The sequence below is a fragment of the Crinia signifera genome, chromosome 11 (genome assembly GCF_055691185.1).
Source record: "Crinia signifera chromosome 11, ASM5569118v1, whole genome shotgun sequence".
In the NCBI taxonomy this organism is placed as follows: domain Eukaryota; kingdom Metazoa; phylum Chordata; class Amphibia; order Anura; family Myobatrachidae; genus Crinia; species Crinia signifera.
Window position 1 is genome coordinate 8,636,996 of NC_139227.1, and position 20,904 is coordinate 8,657,899.

The window sequence follows — 20,904 nt, forward strand, 5'->3', positions numbered from 1 at the left end:
GATACAAGTTTTTATGGAGTTCGGCGTTTGATTGCGCCTGGTTATGGACACTCAAAGTCCGAATCTAATGGTAGGGTCAAATATACACCTTGGTTTTTGTATATTTCTCTAAATATATATACACAGAGTAAGGAGATGCGTGGCCAAATACACCGTTTCATTTCGACACCTCACCCTGACTTGGTTTTATGGGTGTAATGCCAGTTCCGACTTTGCCGACGCCTCCCCCAAGTCAGTCCTCGTTAGTATAGTGGTGAGTATCCCCGCCTGTCACGCGGGAGACCGGGGTTCGATTCCCCGACGGGGAGGACGATACAAGTTTTTTATGGAGTTCGGCGTTTGATTGCGCCTGGTTATGGACACTCAAAGTCCGAATCTAATGGTAGGGTCAAATATACACCTTGGTTTTTGTATATTTCTCTAAATATATATACACAGAGTAAGGAGATGCGTGGCCAAATACACCGTTTCATTTCGACACCTCACCCTGACTTGGTTTTATGGGTGTAATGCCAGTTCCGACTTTGCCGACGCCTCCCCCAAGTCAGTCCTCGTTAGTATAGTGGTGAGTATCCCCGCCTGTCACGCGGGAGACCGGGGTTCGATTCCCCGACGGGGAGGACGATACAAGTTTTTATGGAGTTCGGCGTTTGATTGCGCCTGGTTATGGACACTCAAAGTCCGAATCTAATGGTAGGGTCAAATATACACCTTGGTTTTTGTATATTTCTCTAAATATATATACACAGAGTAAGGAGATGCGTGGCCAAATACACCGTTTCATTTCGACACCTCACCCTGACTTGGTTTTATGGGTGTAATGCCAGTTCCGACTTTGCCGACGCCTCCCCCAAGTCAGTCCTCGTTAGTATAGTGGTGAGTGTCCCCGCCTGTCACGCGGGAGACCGGGGTTCGACTCCCCGACGGGGAGGACGATACAAGTTTTTATGGAGTTCGGCGTTTGATTGCGCCTGGTTATGGACACTCAAAGTCCGAATCTAATGGTAGGGTCAAATATACACCTTGGTTTTTGTATATTTCTCTAAATATATATACACAGAGTAAGGAGATGCGTGGCCAAATACACCGTTTCATTTCGACACCTCACCCTGACTTGGTTTTATGGGTGTAATGCCAGTTCCGACTTTGCCGACGCCTCCCCCAAGTCAGTCCTCGTTAGTATAGTGGTGAGTATCCCCGCCTGTCACGCGGGAGACCGGGGTTCGATTCCCCGACGGGGAGGACGATACAAGTTTTTATGGAGTTCGGCGTTTGATTGCGCCTGGTTATGGACACTCAAAGTCCGAATCTAATGGTAGGGTCAAATATACACCTTGGTTTTTGTATATTTCTCTAAATATATATACACAGAGTAAGGAGATGCGTGGCCAAATACACCGTTTCATTTCGACACCTCACCCTGACTTGGTTTTATGTGTAATGCCAGTTCCGACTTTGCCGACGCCTCCCCCAAGTCAGTCCTCGTTAGTATAGTGGTGAGTATCCCCGCCTGTCACGCGGGAGACCGGGGTTCGATTCCCCGACGGGGAGGACGATACAAGTTTTTATGGAGTTCGGCGTTTGATTGCGCCTGGTTATGGACACTCAAAGTCCGAATCTAATGGTAGGGTCAAATATACACCTTGGTTTTTGTATATTTCTCTAAATATATATACACAGAGTAAGGAGATGCGTGGCCAAATACACCGTTTCATTTCGACACCTCACCCTGACTTGGTTTTATGGGTGTAATGCCAGTTCCGACTTTGCCGACGGCCCCCCCCAAGTCAGTCCTCGTTAGTATAGTGGTGAGTATCCCCGCCTGTCACGCGGGAGACCGGGGTTCGATTCCCCGACGGGGAGGACGATACAAGTTTTTATGGAGTTCGGCGTTTGATTGCGCCTGGTTATGGACACTCAAAGTCCGAATCTAATGGTAGGGTCAAATATACACCTTGGTTTTTGTATATTTCTCTAAATATATATACACAGAGTAAGGAGATGCGTGGCCAAATACACCGTTTCATTTCGACACCTCACCCTGACTTGGTTTTATGGGTGTAATGCCAGTTCCGACTTTGCCGACGCCTCCCCCAAGTCAGTCCTCGTTAGTATAGTGGTGAGTATCCCCGCCTGTCACGCGGGAGACCGGGGTTCGATTCCCCGACGGGGAGGACGATACAAGTTTTTATGGAGTTCGGCGTTTGATTGCGCCTGGTTATGGACACTCAAAGTCCGAATCTAATGGTAGGGTCAAATATACACCTTGGTTTTTGTATATTTCTCTAAATATATATACACAGAGTAAGGAGATGCGTGGCCAAATACACCGTTTCATTTCGACACCTCACCCTGACTTGGTTTTATGGGTGTAATGCCAGTTCCGACTTTGCCGACGCCTCCCCCAAGTCAGTCCTCGTTAGTATAGTGGTGAGTATCCCCGCCTGTCACGCGGGAGACCGGGGTTCGATTCCCCGACGGGGAGGACGATACAAGTTTTTATGGAGTTCGGCGTTTGATTGCGCCTGGTTATGGACACTCAAAGTCCGAATCTAATGGTAGGGTCAAATATACACCTTGGTTTTTGTATATTTCTCTAAATATATATACACAGAGTAAGGAGATGCGTGGCCAAATACACCGTTTCATTTCGACACCTCACCCTGACTTGGTTTTATGGGTGTAATGCCAGTTCCGACTTTGCCGACGCCTCCCCCAAGTCAGTCCTCGTTAGTATAGTGGTGAGTATCCCCGCCTGTCACGCGGGAGACCGGGGTTCGAATCCCCGACGGGGAGGACGATACAAGTTTTTATGGAGTTCGGCGTTTGATTGGGCCTGGTTATGGACATTTAAAGTCCGAATCTAATGGTAGGGTCAAATATACACCTTGGTTTTTATATATTTCTCTAAATATATATACACAGAGTAAGGAGATGCGTGGCCAAATACACCGTTTCATTTCGACACCTCACCCTGACTTGGTTTTATGGGTGTAATGCCAGTTCCGACTTTGCCGACACCTCCCCCAAGTCAGTCCTCGTTAGTATAGTGGTGAGTATCCCCGCCTGTCACGCGGCAGACCGGGGTTCGATTCCCAGACGGGGAGGACGATACAAGTTTTTATGGAGTTCGGCGTTTGATTGCGCCTGGTTATGGACACTCAAAGTCCGAATCTAATGGTAGGGTCAAATATACACCTTGGTTTTTGTATATTTCTCTAAATATATATACACAGAGTAAGGAGATGCGTGGCCAAATACACCGTTTCATTTCGACACCTCACCCTGACTTGGTTTTATGGGTGTAATGCCAGTTCCGACTTTGCCGACGGCCCCCCCCAAGTCAGTCCTCGTTAGTATAGTGGTGAGTATACCCGCCTGTCACGCGGGAGACCGGGGTTCGATTCCCCGACGTGGAGGACGATACAAGTTTTTATGGAGTTCGGCGTTTGATTGCGCCTGGTTATGGACACTCAAAGTCCGAATCTAATGGTAGGGTCAAATATACACCTTGGTTTTTGTATATTTCTCTAAATATATATACACAGAGTAAGGAGATGCGTGGCCAAATACACCGTTTCATTTCGACACCTCACCCTGACTTGGTTTTATGGGTGTAATGCCAGTTCCGACTTTGCCGACGCCTCCCCCAAGTCAGTCCTCGTTAGTATAGTGGTGAGTATCCCCGCCTGTCACGCGGGAGACCGGGGTTCGATTCCCCGACGGGGAGGACGATACAAGTTTTTATGGAGTTCGGCGTTTGATTGCGCCTGGTTATGGACACTCAAAGTCCGAATCTAATGGTAGGGTCAAATATACACCTTGGTTTTTTATATTTCTCTAAATATATATACACAGAGTAAGGAGATGCGTGGCCAAATACACCGTTTCATTTCGACACCTCACCCTGACTTGGTTTTATGGGTGTAATGCCAGTTCCGACTTTGCCGACGCCTCCCCCAAGTCAGTCCTCGTTAGTATAGTGGTGAGTATCCCCGCCTGTCACGCGGGAGACCGGGGTTCGATTCCCCGACGGGGAGGACCATACAAGTTTTTATGGAGTTCGGCGTTTGATTGCGCCTGGTTATGGACACTCAAAGTCCGAATCTAATGGTAGGGTCAAATATACACCTTGGTTTTTGTATATTTCTCTAAATATATATACACAGAGTAAGGAGATGCGTGGCCAAATACACCGTTTCATTTCGACACCTCACCCTGACTTGGTTTTATGGGTGTAATGCCAGTTCCGACTTTGCCGACGCCTCCCCCAAGTCAGTCCTCGTTAGTATAGTGGTGAGTATCCCCGCCTGTCACGCGGGAGACCGGGGTTCGATTCCCCGACGGGGAGGACGATACAAGTTTTTATGGAGTTCGGCGTTTGATTGCGCCTGGTTATGGACACTCAAAGTCCGAATCTAATGGTAGGGTCAAATATACACCTTGGTTTTTGTATATTTCTCTAAATATATATACACAGAGTAAGGAGATGCGTGGCCAAATACACCGTTTCATTTCGACACCTCACCCTGACTTGGTTTTATGGGTGTAATGCCAGTTCCGACTTTGCCGACGCCTCCCCCAAGTCAGTCCTCGTTAGTATAGTGGTGAGTATCCCCGCCTGTCACGCGGGAGACCGGGGTTCGATTTCCCGACGGGGAGGACGATACAAGTTTTTATGGAGTTCGGCGTTTGATTGGGCCTGGTTATGGACACTCAAAGTCCGAATCTAATGGTAGGGTCAAATATACACCTTGGTTTTTGTATATTTCTCTAAATATATATACACAGAGTAAGGAGATGCGTGGCCAAATACACCGTTTCATTTCGACACCTCACCCTGACTTGGTTTTATGGGTGTAATGCCAGTTCCGACTTTGCCGACACCTCCCCCAAGTCAGTCCTCGTTAGTATAGTGGTGAGTATCCCCGCCTGTCACGCGGGAGACCGGGGTTCGATTCCCCGACGGGGAGGACGATACAAGTTTTTATGGAGTTCGGCGTTTGATTGCGCCTGGTTATGGACACTCAAAGTCCGAATCTAATGGTAGGGTCAAATATACACCTTGGTTTTTGTATATTTCTCTAAATATATATACACAGAGTAAGGAGATGCGTGGCCAAATACACCGTTTCATTTCGACACCTCACCCTGACTTGGTTTTATGGGTGTAATGCCAGTTCCGACTTTGCCGACGCCTCCCCCAAGTCAGTCCTCGTTAGTATAGTGGTGAGTATCCCCGCCTGTCACGCGGGAGACCGGGGTTCGATTCCCCGACGGGGAGGACGATACAAGTTTTTATGGAGTTCGGCGTTTGATTGCGCCTGGTTATGGACACTCAAAGTCCGAATCTAATGGTAGGGTCAAATATACACCTTGGTTTTTGTATATTTCTCTAAATATATATACACAGAGTAAGGAGATGCGTGGCCAAATACACCGTTTCATTTCGACACCTCACCCTGACTTGGTTTTATGGGTGTAATGCCAGTTCCGACTTTGCCGACGCCTCCCCCAAGTCAGTCCTCGTTAGTATAGTGGTGAGTATCCCCGCCTGTCACGCGGGAGACCGGGGTTCGATTCCCCGACGGGGAGGACGATACAAGTTTTTATGGAGTTCGGCGTTTGATTGGGCCTGGTTATGGACACTCAAAGTCTGAATCTAATGGTAGGGTCAAATATACACCTTGGTTTTTGTATATTTCTCTAAATATATATACACAGAGTAAGGAGATGCGTGGCCAAATACACCGTTTCATTTCGACACCTCACCCTGACTTGGTTTTATGGGTGTAATGCCAGTTCCGACTTTGCCGACACCTCCCCCAAGTCAGTCCTCGTTAGTATAGTGGTGAGTATCCCCGCCTGTCACGCGGCAGACCGGGTTTCGATTCCCCGACGGGGAGGATGATACAAGTTTTTATGGAGTTCGGCGTTTGATTGCGCCTGGTTATGGACACTCAAAGTCCGAATCTAATGGTAGGGTCAAATATACACCTTGGTTTTTGTATATTTCTCTAAATATATATACACAGAGTAAGGAGATGCGTGGCCAAATACACCGTTTCATTTCGACACCTCACCCTGACTTGGTTTTATGGGTGTAATGCCAGTTCCGACTTTGCCGACGGCCCCCCCCAAGTCAGTCCTCATTAGTATAGTGGTGAGTATCCCCGCCTGTCACGCGGGAGACCGGGGTTCGATTCCCCGACGGGGAGGACGATACAAGTTTTTATGGAGTTCGGCGTTTGATTGGTCCTGGTTATGGACACTCAAAGTCCGAATCTAATGGTAGGGTCAAATATACACCTTGGTTTTTGTATATTTCTCTAAATATATATACACAGAGTAAGGAGATGCGTGGCCAAATACACCGTTTCATTTCGACACCTCACCCTGACTTGGTTTTATGGGTGTAATGCCAGTTCCGACTTTGCCGACGCCTCCCCCAAGTCAGTCCTCGTTAGTATAGTGGTGAGTATCCCCGCCTGTCACGCGGGAGACCGGGGTTCGATTCCCCGACGGGGAGGACGATACAAGTTTTTATGGAGTTCGGCGTTTGATTGCGCCTGGTTATGGACACTCAAAGTCCGAATCTAATGGTAGGGTCAAATATACACCTTGGTTTTTGTATATTTCTCTAAATATATATACACAGAGTAAGGAGATGCGTGGCCAAATACACCGTTTCATTTCGACACCTCACCCTGACTTGGTTTTATGGGTGTAATGCCAGTTCCGACTTTGCCGACGGCCCCCTCCAAGTCAGTCCTCGTTAGTATAGTGGTGAGTATCCCCGCCTGTCACGCGGGAGACCGGGGTTCGATTCCCCGACGGGGAGGACGATACAAGTTTTTATGGAGTTCGGCGTTTGATTGGGCCTGGTTATGGACACTCAAAGTCCGAATCTAATGGTAGGGTCAAATATACACCTTGGTTTTTGTATATTTCTCTAAATATATATACACAGAGTAAGGAGATGCGTGGCCAAATACACCGTTTCATTTCGACACCTCACCCTGACTTGGTTTTATGGGTGTAATGCCAGTTCCGACTTTGCCGACACCTCCCCCAAGTCAGTCCTCGTTAGTATAGTGGTGAGTATCCCTGCCTGTCACGCGGCAGACCGGGGTTCGATTCCCCGACGGGGAGGATGATACAAGTTTTTATGGAGTTCGGCGTTTGATTGCGCCTGGTTATGGACACTCAAAGTCCGAATCTAATGGTAGGGTCAAATATACACCTTGGTTTTTGTATATTTCTCTAAATATATATACACAGAGTAAGGAGATGCGTGGCCAAATACACCGTTTCATTTCGACACCTCACTCTGACTTGGTTTTATGGGTGTAATGCCAGTTCCGACTTTGCCGACGGCTCCCCCCAAGTCAGTCCTCGTTAGTATAGTGGTGAGTATCCCCGCCTGTCACGCGGGAGACCGGGGTTCGATTCCCCGACGGGGAGGACGATACAAGTTTTTATGGAGTTCGGCGTTTGATTGCGCCTGGTTATGGACACTCAAAGTCCGAATCTAATGGTAGGGTCAAATATACACCTTGGTTTTTGTATATTTCTCTAAATATATATACACAGAGTAAGGAGATGCGTGGCCAAATACACCGTTTCATTTCGACACCTCACCCTGACTTGGTTTTATGGGTGTAATGCCAGTTCCGACTTTGCCGACGCCTCCCCCAAGTCAGTCCTCGTTAGTATAGTGGTGAGTATCCCCGCCTGTCACGCGGGAGACCGGGGTTCGATTCCCCGACGGGGAGGACGATACAAGTTTTTATGGAGTTCGGCGTTTGATTGGGCCTGGTTATGGACACTCAAAGTCCGAATCTAATGGTAGGGTCAAATATACACCTTGGTTTTTGTATATTTCTCTAAATATATATACACAGAGTAAGGAGATGCGTGGCCAAATACACCGTTTCATTTCGACAACTCACCCTGACTAGGTTTTATGGGTGTAATGCCAGTTCCGACTTTGCCGACACCTCCCCCAAGTCAGTCCTCGTTAGTATAGTGGTGAGTATCCCCGCCTGTCACGCGGCAGACCGGGGTTCGATTCCCCGACGGGGAGGATGATACAAGTTTTTATGGAGTTCGGCGTTTGATTGCGCCTGGTTATGGACACTCAAAGTCCGAATCTAATGGTAGGGTCAAATATACACCTTGGTTTTTGTATATTTCTCTAAATATATATACACAGAGTAAGGAGATGCGTGGCCAAATACACCGTTTCATTTCGACACCTCACCCTGACTTGGTTTTATGGGTGTAATGCCAGTTCCGACTTTGCCGACGGCCCTCCCCAAGTCAGTCCTCGTTAGTATAGTGGTGAGTATCCCCGCCTGTCACGCGGGAGACCGGGGTTCGATTCCCCGACGGGGAGGATGATACAAGTTTTTATGGAGTTCGGCGTTTGATTGCGCCTGGCTATGGACACTCAAAGTCCGAATCTAATGGTAGGGTCAAATATACACCTTGGTTTTTGTATATTTCTCTAAATATATATACACAGAGTAAGGAGATGCGTGGCCAAATACACCGTTTCATTTCGACACCTCACCCTGACTTGGTTTTATGGGTGTAATGCCAGTTCCGACTTTGCCGACGGCTCCCCCCAAGTCAGTCCTCGTTAGTATAGTGGTGAGTATCCCCGCCTGTCACGCGGGAGACCGGGGTTCGATTCCCCGACGGGGAGGACGATACAAGTTTTTATGGAGTTCGGCGTTTGATTGCGCCTGGTTATGGACACTCAAAGTCCGAATCTAATGGTAGGGTCAAATATACACCTTGGTTTTTGTATATTTCTCTAAATATATATACACAGAGTAAGGAGATGCGTGGCCAAATACACCGTTTCATTTCGACACCTCACCCTGACTTGGTTTTATGGGTGTAATGCCAGTTCCGACTTTGCCGACGCCTCCCCCAAGTCAGTCCTCGTTAGTATAGTGGTGAGTATCCCCGCCTGTCACGCGGGAGACCGGGGTTCGATTCCCCGACGGGGAGGACGATACAAGTTTTTATGGAGTTCGGCGTTTGATTGGGCCTGGTTATGGACACTCAAAGTCCGAATCTAATGGTAGGGTCAAATATACAACTTGGTTTTTGTATATTTCTCTAAATATATATACACAGAGTAAGGAGATGCGTGGCCAAATACACCGTTTCATTTCGACAACTCACCCTGACTTGGTTTTATGGGTGTAATGCCAGTTCCGACTTTGCCGACACCTCCCCCAAGTCAGTCCTCGTTAGTATAGTGGTGAGTATCCCCGCCTGTCACGCGGCAGACCGGGGTTCGATTCCCCGACGGGGAGGATGATACAAGTTTTTATGGAGTTCGGCGTTTGATTGCGCCTGGTTATGGACACTCAAAGTCCGAATCTAATGGTAGGGTCAAATATACACCTTGGTTTTTGTATATTTCTCTAAATATATATACACAGAGTAAGGAGATGCGTGGCCAAATACACCGTTTCATTTCGACACCTCACCCTGACTTGGTTTTATGGGTGTAATGCCAGTTCCGACTTTGCCGACGGCCCTCCCCAAGTCAGTCCTCGTTAGTATAGTGGTGAGTATCCCCGCCTGTCACGCGGGAGACCGGGGTTCGATTCCCCGACGGGGAGGATGATACAAGTTTTTATGGAGTTCGGCGTTTGATTGCGCCTGGTTATGGACACTCAAAGTCCGAATCTAATGGTAGGGTCAAATATACACCTTGGTTTTTGTATATTTCTCTAAATATATATACACAGAGTAAGGAGATGCGTGGCCAAATACACCGTTTCATTTCCACACCTCACCCTGACTTGGTTTTATGGGTGTAATGCCAGTTCCGACTTTGCCGACGCCTCCCCCAAGTCAGTCCTCGTTAGTATAGTGGTGAGTATCCCCGCCTGTCACGCGGGAGACCGGGGTTCGATTCCCCGACGGGGACGACGATACAAGTTTTTATGGAGTTCGGCGTTTGATTGCGCCTGGTTATGGACACTCAAAGTCCGAATCTAATTGTAGGGTCAAATATACACCTTGGTTTTTGTATATTTCTCTAAATATATATACACAGAGTAAGGAGATGCGTGGCCAAATACACCGTTTCATTTCGACACCTCACCCTGACTTGGTTTTATGGGTGTAATGCCAGTTCCGACTTTGCCGACGCCTCCCCCAAGTCAGTCCTCGTTAGTATAGTGGTGAGTATCCCCGCCTGTCACGCGGGAGACCGGGGTTCGATTCCCCGACGGGGAGGACGATACAAGTTTTTATGGAGTTCGGCGTTTGATTGCGCCTGGTTATGGACACTCAAAGTCCGAATCTAATGGTAGGGTCAAATATACACCTTGGTTTTTGTATATTTCTCTAAATATATATACACAGAGTAAGGAGATGCGTGGCCAAATACACCGTTTCATTTCGACACCTCACCCTGACTTGGTTTTATGGGTGTAATGCCAGTTCCGACTTTGCCGATGCCTCCCCCAAGTCAGTCCTCGTTAGTATAGTGGTGAGTATCCCCGCCTGTCACGCGGGAGACCGGGGTTCGATTCCCCGACGGGGAGGACGATACAAGTTTTTATGGAGTTCGGCGTTTGATTGGGCCTGGTTATGGACACTCAAAGTCCGAATCTAATGGTAGGGTCAAATATACACCTTGGTTTTTGTATATTTCTCTAAATATATATACACAGAGTAAGGAGATGCGTGGCCAAATACACCGTTTCATTTCGACACCTCACCCTGACTTGGTTTTATGGGTGTAATGCCAGTTCCGACTTTGCCGACACCTCCCCCAAGTCAGTCCTCGTTAGTATAGTGGTGAGTATCCCCGCCTGTCACGCGGCAGACCGGGGTTCGATTCCCCGACGGGGAGGATGATACAAGTTTTTATGGAGTTCGGCGTTTGATTGCGCCTGGTTATGGACACTCAAAGTCCGAATCTAATGGTAGGGTCAAATATACACCTTGGTTTTTGTATATTTCTCTAAATATATATACACAGAGTAAGGAGATGCGTGGCCAAATACACCGTTTCATTTCGACACCTCACCCTGACTTGGTTTTATGGGTGTAATGCCAGTTCCGACTTTGCCGACGCCTCCCCCAAGTCAGTCCTCGTTAGTATAGTGGTGAGTATCCCCGCCTGTCACGCGGGAGACCGGGGTTCGATTCCCCGACGGGGAGGACGATACAAGTTTTTATGGAGTTCGGCGTTTGATTGCGCCTGGTTATGGACACTCAAAGTCCGAATCTAATGGTAGGGTCAAATATACACCTTGGTTTTTGTATATTTCTCTAAATATATATACACAGAGTAAGGAGATGCGTGGCCAAATACACCGTTTCATTTCGACACCTCACCCTGACTTGGTTTTATGGGTGTAATGCCAGTTCCGACTTTGCCGACGCCTCCCCCAAGTCAGTCCTCGTTAGTATAGTGGTGAGTATCCACGCCTGTCACGCGGGAGACCGGGGTTCGATTCCCCGACGGGGAGGACGATACAAGTTTTTATGGAGTTCGGCGTTTGATTGGGCCTGGTTATGGACACTCAAAGTCCGAATCTAATGGTAGGGTCAAATTTACACCTTGGTTTTTGTATATTTCTCTAAATATATATACACAGAGTAAGGAGATGCGTGGCCAAATACACCGTTTCATTTCGACACCTCACCCTGACTTGGTTTTATGGGTGTAATGCCAGTTCCGACTTTGCCGACACCTCCCCCAAGTCAGTCCTCGTTAGTATAGTGGTGAGTATCCCCGCCTGTCACGCGGCAGACCGGGGTTCGATTCCCCGACGGGGAGGATGATACAAGTTTTTATGGAGTTCGGCGTTTGATTGCGCCTGGTTATGGACACTCAAAGTCCGAATCTAATGGTAGGGTCAAATATACACCTTGGTTTTTGTATATTTCTCTAAATATATATACACAGAGTAAGGAGATGCGTGGCCAAATACACAGTTTCATTTCGACACCTCACCCTGACTTGGTTTTATGGGTGTAATGCCAGTTCCGACTTTGCCGACGGCCCCCCCAAGTCAGTCCTCGTTAGTATAGTGGTGAGTATCCCCGCCTGTCACGCGGGAGACCGGGGTTCGATTCCCCGACGGGGAGGACGATACAAGTTTTTATGGAGTTCGGCGTTTGATTGCGCCTGGTTATGGACACTCAAAGTCCGAATCTAATGGTAGGGTCAAATATACACCTTGGTTTTTGTATATTTCTCTAAATATATATACACAGAGTAAGGAGATGCGTGGCCAAATACACCGTTTCATTTCGACACCTCACCCTGACTTGGTTTTATGGGTGTAATGCCAGTTCCGACTTTGCCGACGCCTCCCCCAAGTCAGTCCTCGTTAGTATAGTGGTGAGTATCCCCGCCTGTCACGCGGGAGACCGGGGTTCGATTCCCCGATGGGGACGACGATACAAGTTTTTATGGAGTTCGGCGTTTGATTGCGCCTGGTTATGGACACTCAAAGTCCAAATCTAATTGTAGGGTCAAATATACACCTTGGTTTTTGTATATTTCTCTAAATATATATACACAGAGTAAGGAGATGCGTGGCCAAATACACCGTTTCATTTCGACACCTCACCCTGACTTGGTTTTATGGGTGTAATGCCAGTTCCGACTTTGCCGACGCCTCCCCCAAGTCAGTCCTCGTTAGTATAGTGGTGAGTATCCCCGCCTGTCACGCGGGAGACCGGGGTTCGATTCCCCGACGGGGAGGACGATACAAGTTTTTATGGAGTTCGGCGTTTGATTGCGCCTGGTTATGGACACTCAAAGTCCGAATCTAATGGTAGGGTCAAATATACACCTTGGTTTTTGTATATTTCTCTAAATATATATACACAGAGTAAGGAGATGCGTGGCCAAATACACCGTTTCATTTCGACTCCTCACCCTGACTTGATTTTATGGGTGTAATGCCAGTTCCGACTTTGCCGACGCCTCCCCCAAGTCAGTCCTCGTTAGTATAGTGGTGAGTATCCCCGCCTGTCACGCGGGAGACCGGGGTTCGATTCCCCGACGGGGAGGACGATACAAGTTTTTATGGAGTTCGGCGTTTGATTGCGCCTGGTTATGGACACTCAAAGTCCGAATCTAATGGTAGGGTCAAATATACACCTTGGTTTTTGTATATTTCTCTAAATATATATACACAGAGTAAGGAGATGCGTGGCCAAATACACCGTTTCATTTCGACACCTCACCCTGACTTGGTTTTATGGGTGTAATGCCAGTTCAGACTTTGCCGACGCCTCCCCTAAGTCAGTCCTCGTTATTATGGAGTGGTGAGTATTTTTATGGAGTTCGGCGTTTGATTGCGCCTGGTTATGGACACTCAAAGTCCGAATCTAATGGTAGGGTCAAATATACACCTTGGTTTTTGTATATTTCTCTAAATATATATACACAGAGTAAGGAGATGCGTGGCCAAATACACCGTTTCATTTCGACACCTCACCCTGACTTGGTTTTATGGGTGTAATGCCAGTTCCGACTTTGCCGACATCTCCCCCAAGTCAGTCCTCGTTAGAATAGTGGTGAGTATCCCCGCCTGTCACGTGGGAGACCGGGGTTCGATTCCCCGACGGGGAGGACGATACAAGTTTTTATGGAGTTCGGCGTTTGATTGCGCCTGGTTATGGACACTCAAAGTCCGAATCTAATGGTAGGGTCAAATATACACCTTGGTTTTTGTATATTTCTCTAAATATATATACACAGAGTAAGGAGATGCGTGGCCAAATACACCGTTTCATTTCGACACCTCACCCTGACTTGGTTTTATGGGTGTAATGCCAGTTCCGACTTTGCCGACGCCTCCCCCAAGTCAGTCCTCGTTAGTATAGTGGTGAGTATCCCCGCCTGTCACGCGGGAGACCGGGGTTCGATTCCCCGACGGGGAGGACGATACAAGTTTTTATGGAGTTCGGCGTTTGATTGCGCCTGGTTATGGACACTCAAAGTCCGAATCTAATGGTAGGGTCAAATATACACCTTGGTTTTTGTATATTTCTCTAAATATATATACACAGAGTAAGGAGATGCGTGGCCAAATACACCGTTTCATTTCGACACCTCACCCTGACTTGGTTTTATGGGTGTAATGCCAGTTCCGACTTTGCCGACGCCTCCCCCAAGTCAGTCCTCGTTAGTATAGTGGTGAGTATCCCCGCCTGTCACGCGGGAGACCGGGGTTCGATTCCCCGACGGGGAGGACGATACAAGTTTTTATGGAGTTTGGCGTTTGATTGCGCCTGGTTATGGACACTCAAAGTCCGAATCTAATGGTAGGGTCAAATATACACCTTGGTTTTTGTATATTTCTCTAAATATATATACACAGAGTAAGGAGATGCGTGGCCAAATACACCGTTTCATTTCGACACCTCACCCTGACTTGGTTTTATGGGTGTAATGCCAGTTCCGACTTTGCCGACGCCTCCCCCAAGTCAGTCCTCGTTAGTATAGTGGTGAGTATCCCCGCCTGTCACGCGGGAGACCGGGGTTCGATTCCCCGACGGGGAGGACGATACAAGTTTTTATGGAGTTCGGCGTTTGATTGCGCCTGGTTATGGACACTCAAAGTCCGAATCTAATGGTAGGGTCAAATATACACCTTGATTTTTGTATATTTCTCTAAATATATATACACAGAGTAAGGAGATGCGTGGCCAAATACACCGTTTCATTTCGACACCTCACCCTGACTTGGTTTTATGGGTGTAATGCCAGTTCCGACTTTGCCGACGCCTCCCCCAAGTCAGTCCTCGTTAGTATAGTGGTGAGTATCCCCGCCTGTCACGCGGGAGACCGGGGTTCGATTCCCCGACGGGGAGGACGATACAAGTTTTTATGGAGTTCGGCGTTTGATTGCGCCTGGTTATGGACACTCAAAGTCCGAATCTAATGGTAGGGTCAAATATACACCTTGGTTTTTGTATATTTCTCTAAATATATACACAGAGTAAGGAGATGCGTGGCCAAATACACCGTTTCATTTCGACACCTCACCCTGACTTGGTTTTATGGGTGTAATGCCAGTTCCGACTTTGCCGACGCCTCCCCCAAGTCAGTCCTCGTTAGTATAGTGGTGAGTATCCCCGCCTGTCACGCGGGAGACCGGGGTTCGATTCCCCGACGGGGAGGACGATACAAGTTTTTATGGAGTTCGGCGTTTGATTGCGCCTGGTTATGGACACTCAAAGTCCGAATCTAATGGTAGGGTCAAATATACACCTTGGTTTTTGTATATTTCTCTAAATATATATACACAGAGTAAGGAGATGCGTGGCCAAATACACCGTTTCATTTCGACACCTCACCCTGACTTGGTTTTATGGGTGTAATGCCAGTTCCGACTTTGCCGACGCCTCCCCCAAGTCAGTCCTCGTTAGTATAGTGGTGAGTATCCCCGCCTGTCACGCGGCAGACCGGGGTTCGATTCCCCGACGGGGAGGACGATACAAGTTTTTATGGAGTTCGGCGTTTGATTGCGCCTGGTTATGGACACTCAAAGTCCGAATCTAATGGTAGGGTCAAATATACACCTTGGTTTTTGTATATTTCTCTAAATATATATATACACAGAGTAAGGAGATGCGTGGCCAAATACACCGTTTCATTTCGACACCTCACCCTGACTTGGTTTTATGGGTGTAATGCCAGTTCCGACTTTGCCGACGCCTCCCCCAAGTCAGTCCTCGTTAGTATAGTGGTGAGTATCCCCGCCTGTCACGCGGGAGACCGGGGTTCGATTCCCCGACGGGGAGGACGATACAAGTTTTTATGGAGTTCGGCGTTTGATTGCGCCTGGTTATGAACATTTAAAGTCCGAATCTAATGGTAGGGTCAAATATACACCTTGGTTTTTGTATATTTCTCTAAATATATATACACAGAGTAAGGAGATGCGTGGCCAAATACACCGTTTCATTTCGACACCTCACCCTGACTTGGTTTTATGGGTGTAATGCCAGTTCCGACTTTGCCGACGCCTCCCCCAAGTCAGTCCTCGTTAGTATAGTGGTGAGTATCCCCGCCTGTCACGCGGGAGACCGGGGTTCGATTCCCCGACGGGGAGGACGATACAAGTTTTTATGGAGTTCGGCGTTTTGATTACACCGTTTCATTTCGACACCTCACCCTGACTTGGTTTCATGGGTGTAATGCCAGTTCCGACTTTGCCGACGGCCCCCCCCAAGTCAGTCCTCGTTAGTATAGTGGTGAGTATCCCCGCCTGTCACGCGGGAGACCGGGGTTCGATTCCCCGACGGGGAGGACGATACAAGTTTTTATGGAGTTCGGCGTTTGATTGCGCCTGGTTATGGACACTCAAAGTCCGAATCTAATGGTAGGGTCAAATATACACCTTAGTTTTTGTATATTTCTCTAAATATATATACACAGAGTAAGGAGATGCGTGGCCAAATACACCGTTTCATTTCGACACCTCACCCTGACTTGGTTTTATGGGTGTAATGCCAGTTCCGACTTTGCCGACGCCTCCCCCAAGTCAGTCCTCGTTAGTATAGTGGTGAGTATCCCCGCCTGTCACGCGGGAGACCGGGGTTCGATTCCCCGACGGGGAGGACGATACAAGTTTTTATGGAGTTCGGCGTTTGATTGCGCCTGGTTATGGACACTCAAAGTCCGAATCTAATGGTAGGGTCAAATATACACCTTGGTTTTTGTATATTTCTCTAAATATATATACACAGAGTAAGGAGATGCGTGGCCAAATACACCGTTTCATTTCGACACCTCACCCTGACTTGGTTTTATGGGTGTAATGCCAGTTCCGACTTTGCCGACGCCTCCCCCAAGTCAGTCCTCGTTAGTATAGTGGTGAGTATCCCCGCCTGTCACGCGGGAGACCGGGGTTCGATTCCCCGACGGGGAGGACGATACAAGTTTTTATGGAGTTCGGCGTTTGATTGGGCCTGGTTATGGACACTCAAAGTCCGAATCTAATGGTAGGGTCAAATTTACACCTTGGTTTTTGTATATTTCTCTAAATATATATACACAGAGTAAGGAGATGCGTGGCCAAATACACCGTTTCATTTCGACACCTCACCCTGACTTGGTTTTATGGGTGTAATGCCAGTTCCGACTTTGCCGACACCTCCCCCAAGTCAGTCCTCGTTAGTATAGTGGTGAGTATCCCCGCCTGTCACGCGGCAGACCGGGGTTCGATTCCCCGACGGGGAGGATGATACAAGTTTTTATGGAGTTCGGCGTTTGATTGCGCCTGGTTATGGACACTCAAAGTCCGAATCTAATGGTAGGGTCAAATATACACCTTGGTTTTTGTATATTTCTCTAAATATATATACACAGAGTAAGGAGATGCGTGGCCAAATACACAGTTTCATTTCGACACCTCACCCTGACTTGGTTTTATGGGTGTAATGCCAGTTCCGACTTTGCCGACGCCCCCCCCCAAGTCAGTCCTCGTTAGTATAGTGGTGAGTATCCCCGCCTGTCACGCGGGAGACCGGGGTTCGATTCCCCGACGGGGAGGACGATACAAGTTTTTATGGAGTTCGGCGTTTGATTGCGCCTGGTTATGGACACTCAAAGTCCGAATCTAATGGTAGGGTCAAATATACACCTTGGTTTTTGTATATTTCTCTAAATATATATACACAGAGTAAGGAGATGCGTGGCCAAATACACCGTTTCATTTCGACACCTCACCCTGACTTGGTTTTATGGGTGTAATGCCAGTTCCGACTTTGCCGACGCCTCCCCCAAGTCAGTCCTCGTTAGTATAGTGGTGAGTATCCCCGCCTGTCACGCGGGAGACCGGGGTTCGATTCCCCGACAGGGACGACGATACAAGTTTTTATGGAGTTCGGCGTTTGATTGCGCCTGGTTATGGACACTCAAAGTCCGAATCTAATTGTAGGGTCAAATATACACCTTGGTTTTTGTATATTTCTCTAAATATATATACACAGAGTAAGGAGATGCGTGGCCAAATACACCGTTTCATTTCGACACCTCACCCTGACTTGGTTTTATGGGTGTAATGCCAGTTTCGACTTTGCCGACGCCTCCCCCAAGTCAGTCCTCGTTAGTATAGTGGTGAGTATCCCCGCCTGTCACGCGGGAGACCGGGGTTCGATTCCCCGACGGGGAGGACGATACAAGTTTTTATGGAGTTCGGCGTTTGATTGCGCCTGGTTATGGACACTCAAAGTCCGAATCTAATGGTAGGGTCAAATATACACCTTGGTTTTTGTATATTTCTCTAAATATATATACACAGAGTAAGGAGATGCGTGGCCAAATACACCGTTTCATTTCGACTCCTCACCCTGACTTGATTTTATGGGTGTAATGCCAGTTCCGACTTTGCCGACGCCTCCCCCAAGTCAGTCCTCGTTAGTATAGTGGTGAGTATCCCCGCCTGTCACGCGGGAGACCGGGGTTCGATTCCCCGACGGGGAGGACGATACAAGTTTTTATGGAGTTCGGCGTTTGATTGCGCCTGGTTATGGACACTCAAAGTCCGAATCTAATGGTAGGGTCAAATATACACCTTGGTTTTTGTATATTTCTCTAAATATATATACACAGAGTAAGGAGATGCGTGGCCAAATACACCGTTTCATTTCGACACCTCACCCTGACTTGGTTTTATGGGTGTAATGCCAGTTCCGACTTTGCCGACGCCTCCCCCAAGTCAGTCCTCGTTAGTATAGTGGTGAGTATCCCCGCCTGTCACGCGGGAGACCGGGGTTCGATTCCCCGACGGGGAGGACGATACAAGTTTTTATGGAGTTTGGCGTTTGATTGCGCCTGGTTATGGACACTCAAAGTCCGAATCTAATGGTAGGGTCAAATATACACCTTGGTTTTTGTATATTTCTCTAAATATATATACACAGAGTAAGGAGATGCGTGGCCAAATACACCGTTTCATTTCGACACCTCACCCTGACTTGGTTTTATGGGTGTAATGCCAGTTCCGACTTTGCCGACACCTCCCCCAAGTCAGTCCTCGTTAGTATAGTGGTGAGTATCCCCGCCTGTCACGCGGGAGACCGGGGTTCGATTCCCCGACGGGGAGGACGATACAAGTTTTTATGGAGTTCGGCGTTTGATTGCGCCTGGTTATGGACACTCAAAGTCCGAATCTAATGGTAGGGTCAAATATACACCTTGATTTTTGTATATTTCTCTAAATATATATACACAGAGTAAGGAGATGCGTGGCCAAATACACCGTTTCATTTCGACACCTCACCCTGACTTGGTTTTATGGGTGTAATGCCAGTTCCGACTTTGCCGACGCCTCCCCCAAGTCAGTCCTCGTTAGTATAGTGGTGAGTATCCCCGCCTGTCACGCGGGAGACCGGGGTTCGATTCCCCGACGGGGAGGACGATACAAGTTTTTATGGAGTTCGGCGTTTGATTGCGCCTGGTTATGGACACTCAAAGTCCGAATCTAATGGTAGGGTCAAATATACACCTTGGTTTTTGTATATTTCTCTAAATATATATACACAGAGTAAGGAGATGCGTGGCCAAATACACCGTTTCATTTCGACACCTCACCCTGACTTGGTTTTATGGGTGTAATGCCAGTTCCGACTTTGCCGACGCCTCCCCCAAGTCAGTCCTCGTTAGTATAGTGGTGAGTATCCCCGCCTGTCACGCGGGAGACCGGGGTTCGATTCCCCGACGGGGAGGACGATACAAGTTTTTATGGAGTTCGGCGTTTGATTGCGCCTGGTTATGGACACTCAAAGTCCGAATCTAATGGTAGGGTCAAATATACACCTTGGTTTTTGTATATTTCTCTAAATATATATACACAGAGTAAGGAGATGCGTGGCCAAATACACCGTTTCATTTTGACACCTCACCCTGACTTGGTTTTATGGGTGTAATGCCAGTTCCGACTTTGCCGACGTCTCCCCCAAGTCAGTCCTCGTTAGTATAGTGGTGAGTATCCCCGCCTGTCACGCGGCAGACCGGGGTTCGATTCCCCGACGGGAAGGACGATACAAGTTTTTATGGAGTTCGGCGTTTGATTGCGCCTGGTTATGGACACTCAAAGTCCGAATCTAATGGTAGGGTCAAATATACACCTTGGTTTTTGTATATTTCTCTAAATATATATATACACAGAGTAAGGAGATGCGTGGCCAAATACACCGTTTCATTTCGACACCTCACCCTGACTTGGTTTTATGGGTGTAATGCCAGTTCCGACTTTGCCGACGCCTCCCCCAAGTCAGTCCTCGTTAGTATAGTGGTGAGTATCCCCGCCTGTCACGCGGGAGACCGGGGTTCGATTCCCCGACGGGGAGGACGATACAAGTTTTTATGGAGTTCGGCGTTTGATTGCGCCTGGTTATGGACACTCAAAGTCCGAATCTAATGGTAGGGTCAAATATACACCTTGGTTTTTGTATATTTCTCTAAATATATATACACAGAGTAAGGAGATGCGTGGCCAAATACACCGTTTCATTTCGACACCTCACCCTGACTTGGTTTTATGGGTGTAATGCCAGTTCCGACTTTGCTGACGCCTCCCCCAAGTCAGTCCTCGTTAGTATAGTGGTGAGTATCCCCGCCTGTCACGCGGGAGACCGGGGTTCGATTCCCCGACGGGGAGGACGATACAAGTTTTTATGGAGTTCGGCGTTTGATTGCGCCTGGTTATGGACACTCAAAGTCCGAATCTAATGCCGACGCCTCCCCCAAGTCAGTCCTCGTTAGTATAGTGGTGAGTATCCCCGCCTGTCACGCGGGAGACCGGGGTTCGATTCCCCGACGGGGAGGACGATACAAGTTTTTATGGAGTTCGGCGTTTGATTGCGCCTGGTTATGGACACTCAAAGTCCGAA

The 20,904-nt window shown here is 48.0% G+C and overlaps 62 non-coding genes across 62 annotated transcripts; all 62 read left to right on the plus strand.

The window, feature by feature from the left end:
- The first annotated feature begins 236 nt into the window (after nt 1-236).
- On the plus strand, nt 237-308 carry TRNAD-GUC (transfer RNA aspartic acid (anticodon GUC)). Its single transcript has one exon. It is a non-coding gene; the product is annotated as a tRNA-Asp (tRNA).
- A 240-nt stretch (nt 309-548) lies between these two features.
- TRNAD-GUC (transfer RNA aspartic acid (anticodon GUC)) lies at nt 549-620 on the plus strand. Its single transcript has one exon. It is a non-coding gene; the product is annotated as a tRNA-Asp (tRNA).
- A 239-nt stretch (nt 621-859) lies between these two features.
- Nucleotides 860-931, plus strand: TRNAD-GUC (transfer RNA aspartic acid (anticodon GUC)). The gene has a single exon. It is a non-coding gene; the product is annotated as a tRNA-Asp (tRNA).
- Nucleotides 932-1,170: 239 nt separating this feature from the next.
- Nucleotides 1,171-1,242, plus strand: TRNAD-GUC (transfer RNA aspartic acid (anticodon GUC)). The gene has a single exon. It is a non-coding gene; the product is annotated as a tRNA-Asp (tRNA).
- A 237-nt stretch (nt 1,243-1,479) lies between these two features.
- TRNAD-GUC (transfer RNA aspartic acid (anticodon GUC)) lies at nt 1,480-1,551 on the plus strand. The gene has a single exon. It is a non-coding gene; the product is annotated as a tRNA-Asp (tRNA).
- Nucleotides 1,552-1,791: 240 nt separating this feature from the next.
- Nucleotides 1,792-1,863, plus strand: TRNAD-GUC (transfer RNA aspartic acid (anticodon GUC)). The gene has a single exon. It is a non-coding gene; the product is annotated as a tRNA-Asp (tRNA).
- A 239-nt stretch (nt 1,864-2,102) lies between these two features.
- Nucleotides 2,103-2,174, plus strand: TRNAD-GUC (transfer RNA aspartic acid (anticodon GUC)). Its single transcript has one exon. It is a non-coding gene; the product is annotated as a tRNA-Asp (tRNA).
- Nucleotides 2,175-2,413: 239 nt separating this feature from the next.
- On the plus strand, nt 2,414-2,485 carry TRNAD-GUC (transfer RNA aspartic acid (anticodon GUC)). The gene has a single exon. It is a non-coding gene; the product is annotated as a tRNA-Asp (tRNA).
- Nucleotides 2,486-2,724: 239 nt separating this feature from the next.
- TRNAD-GUC (transfer RNA aspartic acid (anticodon GUC)) lies at nt 2,725-2,796 on the plus strand. The gene has a single exon. It is a non-coding gene; the product is annotated as a tRNA-Asp (tRNA).
- A 551-nt stretch (nt 2,797-3,347) lies between these two features.
- On the plus strand, nt 3,348-3,419 carry TRNAD-GUC (transfer RNA aspartic acid (anticodon GUC)). Its single transcript has one exon. It is a non-coding gene; the product is annotated as a tRNA-Asp (tRNA).
- A 239-nt stretch (nt 3,420-3,658) lies between these two features.
- TRNAD-GUC (transfer RNA aspartic acid (anticodon GUC)) lies at nt 3,659-3,730 on the plus strand. The gene has a single exon. It is a non-coding gene; the product is annotated as a tRNA-Asp (tRNA).
- A 238-nt stretch (nt 3,731-3,968) lies between these two features.
- Nucleotides 3,969-4,040, plus strand: TRNAD-GUC (transfer RNA aspartic acid (anticodon GUC)). Its single transcript has one exon. It is a non-coding gene; the product is annotated as a tRNA-Asp (tRNA).
- A 239-nt stretch (nt 4,041-4,279) lies between these two features.
- TRNAD-GUC (transfer RNA aspartic acid (anticodon GUC)) lies at nt 4,280-4,351 on the plus strand. The gene has a single exon. It is a non-coding gene; the product is annotated as a tRNA-Asp (tRNA).
- A 239-nt stretch (nt 4,352-4,590) lies between these two features.
- TRNAD-GUC (transfer RNA aspartic acid (anticodon GUC)) lies at nt 4,591-4,662 on the plus strand. The gene has a single exon. It is a non-coding gene; the product is annotated as a tRNA-Asp (tRNA).
- Nucleotides 4,663-4,901: 239 nt separating this feature from the next.
- TRNAD-GUC (transfer RNA aspartic acid (anticodon GUC)) lies at nt 4,902-4,973 on the plus strand. Its single transcript has one exon. It is a non-coding gene; the product is annotated as a tRNA-Asp (tRNA).
- Nucleotides 4,974-5,212: 239 nt separating this feature from the next.
- On the plus strand, nt 5,213-5,284 carry TRNAD-GUC (transfer RNA aspartic acid (anticodon GUC)). The gene has a single exon. It is a non-coding gene; the product is annotated as a tRNA-Asp (tRNA).
- A 239-nt stretch (nt 5,285-5,523) lies between these two features.
- On the plus strand, nt 5,524-5,595 carry TRNAD-GUC (transfer RNA aspartic acid (anticodon GUC)). Its single transcript has one exon. It is a non-coding gene; the product is annotated as a tRNA-Asp (tRNA).
- Nucleotides 5,596-6,146: 551 nt separating this feature from the next.
- On the plus strand, nt 6,147-6,218 carry TRNAD-GUC (transfer RNA aspartic acid (anticodon GUC)). The gene has a single exon. It is a non-coding gene; the product is annotated as a tRNA-Asp (tRNA).
- A 239-nt stretch (nt 6,219-6,457) lies between these two features.
- On the plus strand, nt 6,458-6,529 carry TRNAD-GUC (transfer RNA aspartic acid (anticodon GUC)). The gene has a single exon. It is a non-coding gene; the product is annotated as a tRNA-Asp (tRNA).
- Nucleotides 6,530-6,769: 240 nt separating this feature from the next.
- On the plus strand, nt 6,770-6,841 carry TRNAD-GUC (transfer RNA aspartic acid (anticodon GUC)). Its single transcript has one exon. It is a non-coding gene; the product is annotated as a tRNA-Asp (tRNA).
- Nucleotides 6,842-7,392: 551 nt separating this feature from the next.
- Nucleotides 7,393-7,464, plus strand: TRNAD-GUC (transfer RNA aspartic acid (anticodon GUC)). Its single transcript has one exon. It is a non-coding gene; the product is annotated as a tRNA-Asp (tRNA).
- A 239-nt stretch (nt 7,465-7,703) lies between these two features.
- TRNAD-GUC (transfer RNA aspartic acid (anticodon GUC)) lies at nt 7,704-7,775 on the plus strand. The gene has a single exon. It is a non-coding gene; the product is annotated as a tRNA-Asp (tRNA).
- Nucleotides 7,776-8,014: 239 nt separating this feature from the next.
- Nucleotides 8,015-8,086, plus strand: TRNAD-GUC (transfer RNA aspartic acid (anticodon GUC)). The gene has a single exon. It is a non-coding gene; the product is annotated as a tRNA-Asp (tRNA).
- A 240-nt stretch (nt 8,087-8,326) lies between these two features.
- On the plus strand, nt 8,327-8,398 carry TRNAD-GUC (transfer RNA aspartic acid (anticodon GUC)). Its single transcript has one exon. It is a non-coding gene; the product is annotated as a tRNA-Asp (tRNA).
- Nucleotides 8,399-8,638: 240 nt separating this feature from the next.
- On the plus strand, nt 8,639-8,710 carry TRNAD-GUC (transfer RNA aspartic acid (anticodon GUC)). The gene has a single exon. It is a non-coding gene; the product is annotated as a tRNA-Asp (tRNA).
- A 239-nt stretch (nt 8,711-8,949) lies between these two features.
- On the plus strand, nt 8,950-9,021 carry TRNAD-GUC (transfer RNA aspartic acid (anticodon GUC)). Its single transcript has one exon. It is a non-coding gene; the product is annotated as a tRNA-Asp (tRNA).
- A 239-nt stretch (nt 9,022-9,260) lies between these two features.
- On the plus strand, nt 9,261-9,332 carry TRNAD-GUC (transfer RNA aspartic acid (anticodon GUC)). The gene has a single exon. It is a non-coding gene; the product is annotated as a tRNA-Asp (tRNA).
- Nucleotides 9,333-9,572: 240 nt separating this feature from the next.
- TRNAD-GUC (transfer RNA aspartic acid (anticodon GUC)) lies at nt 9,573-9,644 on the plus strand. The gene has a single exon. It is a non-coding gene; the product is annotated as a tRNA-Asp (tRNA).
- A 239-nt stretch (nt 9,645-9,883) lies between these two features.
- Nucleotides 9,884-9,955, plus strand: TRNAD-GUC (transfer RNA aspartic acid (anticodon GUC)). The gene has a single exon. It is a non-coding gene; the product is annotated as a tRNA-Asp (tRNA).
- A 239-nt stretch (nt 9,956-10,194) lies between these two features.
- TRNAD-GUC (transfer RNA aspartic acid (anticodon GUC)) lies at nt 10,195-10,266 on the plus strand. Its single transcript has one exon. It is a non-coding gene; the product is annotated as a tRNA-Asp (tRNA).
- Nucleotides 10,267-10,505: 239 nt separating this feature from the next.
- Nucleotides 10,506-10,577, plus strand: TRNAD-GUC (transfer RNA aspartic acid (anticodon GUC)). Its single transcript has one exon. It is a non-coding gene; the product is annotated as a tRNA-Asp (tRNA).
- A 239-nt stretch (nt 10,578-10,816) lies between these two features.
- TRNAD-GUC (transfer RNA aspartic acid (anticodon GUC)) lies at nt 10,817-10,888 on the plus strand. The gene has a single exon. It is a non-coding gene; the product is annotated as a tRNA-Asp (tRNA).
- Nucleotides 10,889-11,127: 239 nt separating this feature from the next.
- TRNAD-GUC (transfer RNA aspartic acid (anticodon GUC)) lies at nt 11,128-11,199 on the plus strand. Its single transcript has one exon. It is a non-coding gene; the product is annotated as a tRNA-Asp (tRNA).
- A 239-nt stretch (nt 11,200-11,438) lies between these two features.
- TRNAD-GUC (transfer RNA aspartic acid (anticodon GUC)) lies at nt 11,439-11,510 on the plus strand. Its single transcript has one exon. It is a non-coding gene; the product is annotated as a tRNA-Asp (tRNA).
- A 239-nt stretch (nt 11,511-11,749) lies between these two features.
- On the plus strand, nt 11,750-11,821 carry TRNAD-GUC (transfer RNA aspartic acid (anticodon GUC)). The gene has a single exon. It is a non-coding gene; the product is annotated as a tRNA-Asp (tRNA).
- A 239-nt stretch (nt 11,822-12,060) lies between these two features.
- On the plus strand, nt 12,061-12,132 carry TRNAD-GUC (transfer RNA aspartic acid (anticodon GUC)). Its single transcript has one exon. It is a non-coding gene; the product is annotated as a tRNA-Asp (tRNA).
- A 239-nt stretch (nt 12,133-12,371) lies between these two features.
- On the plus strand, nt 12,372-12,443 carry TRNAD-GUC (transfer RNA aspartic acid (anticodon GUC)). The gene has a single exon. It is a non-coding gene; the product is annotated as a tRNA-Asp (tRNA).
- Nucleotides 12,444-12,682: 239 nt separating this feature from the next.
- Nucleotides 12,683-12,754, plus strand: TRNAD-GUC (transfer RNA aspartic acid (anticodon GUC)). Its single transcript has one exon. It is a non-coding gene; the product is annotated as a tRNA-Asp (tRNA).
- Nucleotides 12,755-12,993: 239 nt separating this feature from the next.
- TRNAD-GUC (transfer RNA aspartic acid (anticodon GUC)) lies at nt 12,994-13,065 on the plus strand. The gene has a single exon. It is a non-coding gene; the product is annotated as a tRNA-Asp (tRNA).
- An 804-nt stretch (nt 13,066-13,869) lies between these two features.
- On the plus strand, nt 13,870-13,941 carry TRNAD-GUC (transfer RNA aspartic acid (anticodon GUC)). Its single transcript has one exon. It is a non-coding gene; the product is annotated as a tRNA-Asp (tRNA).
- A 239-nt stretch (nt 13,942-14,180) lies between these two features.
- On the plus strand, nt 14,181-14,252 carry TRNAD-GUC (transfer RNA aspartic acid (anticodon GUC)). The gene has a single exon. It is a non-coding gene; the product is annotated as a tRNA-Asp (tRNA).
- Nucleotides 14,253-14,491: 239 nt separating this feature from the next.
- On the plus strand, nt 14,492-14,563 carry TRNAD-GUC (transfer RNA aspartic acid (anticodon GUC)). Its single transcript has one exon. It is a non-coding gene; the product is annotated as a tRNA-Asp (tRNA).
- Nucleotides 14,564-14,802: 239 nt separating this feature from the next.
- On the plus strand, nt 14,803-14,874 carry TRNAD-GUC (transfer RNA aspartic acid (anticodon GUC)). Its single transcript has one exon. It is a non-coding gene; the product is annotated as a tRNA-Asp (tRNA).
- Nucleotides 14,875-15,111: 237 nt separating this feature from the next.
- TRNAD-GUC (transfer RNA aspartic acid (anticodon GUC)) lies at nt 15,112-15,183 on the plus strand. The gene has a single exon. It is a non-coding gene; the product is annotated as a tRNA-Asp (tRNA).
- Nucleotides 15,184-15,422: 239 nt separating this feature from the next.
- On the plus strand, nt 15,423-15,494 carry TRNAD-GUC (transfer RNA aspartic acid (anticodon GUC)). Its single transcript has one exon. It is a non-coding gene; the product is annotated as a tRNA-Asp (tRNA).
- A 241-nt stretch (nt 15,495-15,735) lies between these two features.
- On the plus strand, nt 15,736-15,807 carry TRNAD-GUC (transfer RNA aspartic acid (anticodon GUC)). The gene has a single exon. It is a non-coding gene; the product is annotated as a tRNA-Asp (tRNA).
- Nucleotides 15,808-16,046: 239 nt separating this feature from the next.
- TRNAD-GUC (transfer RNA aspartic acid (anticodon GUC)) lies at nt 16,047-16,118 on the plus strand. The gene has a single exon. It is a non-coding gene; the product is annotated as a tRNA-Asp (tRNA).
- Nucleotides 16,119-16,243: 125 nt separating this feature from the next.
- Nucleotides 16,244-16,315, plus strand: TRNAD-GUC (transfer RNA aspartic acid (anticodon GUC)). The gene has a single exon. It is a non-coding gene; the product is annotated as a tRNA-Asp (tRNA).
- Nucleotides 16,316-16,554: 239 nt separating this feature from the next.
- TRNAD-GUC (transfer RNA aspartic acid (anticodon GUC)) lies at nt 16,555-16,626 on the plus strand. Its single transcript has one exon. It is a non-coding gene; the product is annotated as a tRNA-Asp (tRNA).
- Nucleotides 16,627-16,865: 239 nt separating this feature from the next.
- TRNAD-GUC (transfer RNA aspartic acid (anticodon GUC)) lies at nt 16,866-16,937 on the plus strand. The gene has a single exon. It is a non-coding gene; the product is annotated as a tRNA-Asp (tRNA).
- A 239-nt stretch (nt 16,938-17,176) lies between these two features.
- Nucleotides 17,177-17,248, plus strand: TRNAD-GUC (transfer RNA aspartic acid (anticodon GUC)). The gene has a single exon. It is a non-coding gene; the product is annotated as a tRNA-Asp (tRNA).
- Nucleotides 17,249-17,488: 240 nt separating this feature from the next.
- On the plus strand, nt 17,489-17,560 carry TRNAD-GUC (transfer RNA aspartic acid (anticodon GUC)). Its single transcript has one exon. It is a non-coding gene; the product is annotated as a tRNA-Asp (tRNA).
- Nucleotides 17,561-17,799: 239 nt separating this feature from the next.
- On the plus strand, nt 17,800-17,871 carry TRNAD-GUC (transfer RNA aspartic acid (anticodon GUC)). Its single transcript has one exon. It is a non-coding gene; the product is annotated as a tRNA-Asp (tRNA).
- A 239-nt stretch (nt 17,872-18,110) lies between these two features.
- Nucleotides 18,111-18,182, plus strand: TRNAD-GUC (transfer RNA aspartic acid (anticodon GUC)). Its single transcript has one exon. It is a non-coding gene; the product is annotated as a tRNA-Asp (tRNA).
- A 239-nt stretch (nt 18,183-18,421) lies between these two features.
- On the plus strand, nt 18,422-18,493 carry TRNAD-GUC (transfer RNA aspartic acid (anticodon GUC)). The gene has a single exon. It is a non-coding gene; the product is annotated as a tRNA-Asp (tRNA).
- Nucleotides 18,494-18,732: 239 nt separating this feature from the next.
- On the plus strand, nt 18,733-18,804 carry TRNAD-GUC (transfer RNA aspartic acid (anticodon GUC)). The gene has a single exon. It is a non-coding gene; the product is annotated as a tRNA-Asp (tRNA).
- Nucleotides 18,805-19,043: 239 nt separating this feature from the next.
- On the plus strand, nt 19,044-19,115 carry TRNAD-GUC (transfer RNA aspartic acid (anticodon GUC)). The gene has a single exon. It is a non-coding gene; the product is annotated as a tRNA-Asp (tRNA).
- Nucleotides 19,116-19,354: 239 nt separating this feature from the next.
- Nucleotides 19,355-19,426, plus strand: TRNAD-GUC (transfer RNA aspartic acid (anticodon GUC)). The gene has a single exon. It is a non-coding gene; the product is annotated as a tRNA-Asp (tRNA).
- A 239-nt stretch (nt 19,427-19,665) lies between these two features.
- On the plus strand, nt 19,666-19,737 carry TRNAD-GUC (transfer RNA aspartic acid (anticodon GUC)). The gene has a single exon. It is a non-coding gene; the product is annotated as a tRNA-Asp (tRNA).
- Nucleotides 19,738-20,289: 552 nt separating this feature from the next.
- Nucleotides 20,290-20,361, plus strand: TRNAD-GUC (transfer RNA aspartic acid (anticodon GUC)). The gene has a single exon. It is a non-coding gene; the product is annotated as a tRNA-Asp (tRNA).
- A 239-nt stretch (nt 20,362-20,600) lies between these two features.
- Nucleotides 20,601-20,672, plus strand: TRNAD-GUC (transfer RNA aspartic acid (anticodon GUC)). Its single transcript has one exon. It is a non-coding gene; the product is annotated as a tRNA-Asp (tRNA).
- Nucleotides 20,673-20,766: 94 nt separating this feature from the next.
- TRNAD-GUC (transfer RNA aspartic acid (anticodon GUC)) lies at nt 20,767-20,838 on the plus strand. The gene has a single exon. It is a non-coding gene; the product is annotated as a tRNA-Asp (tRNA).
- The last annotated feature ends 66 nt before the right edge of the window (nt 20,839-20,904 follow it).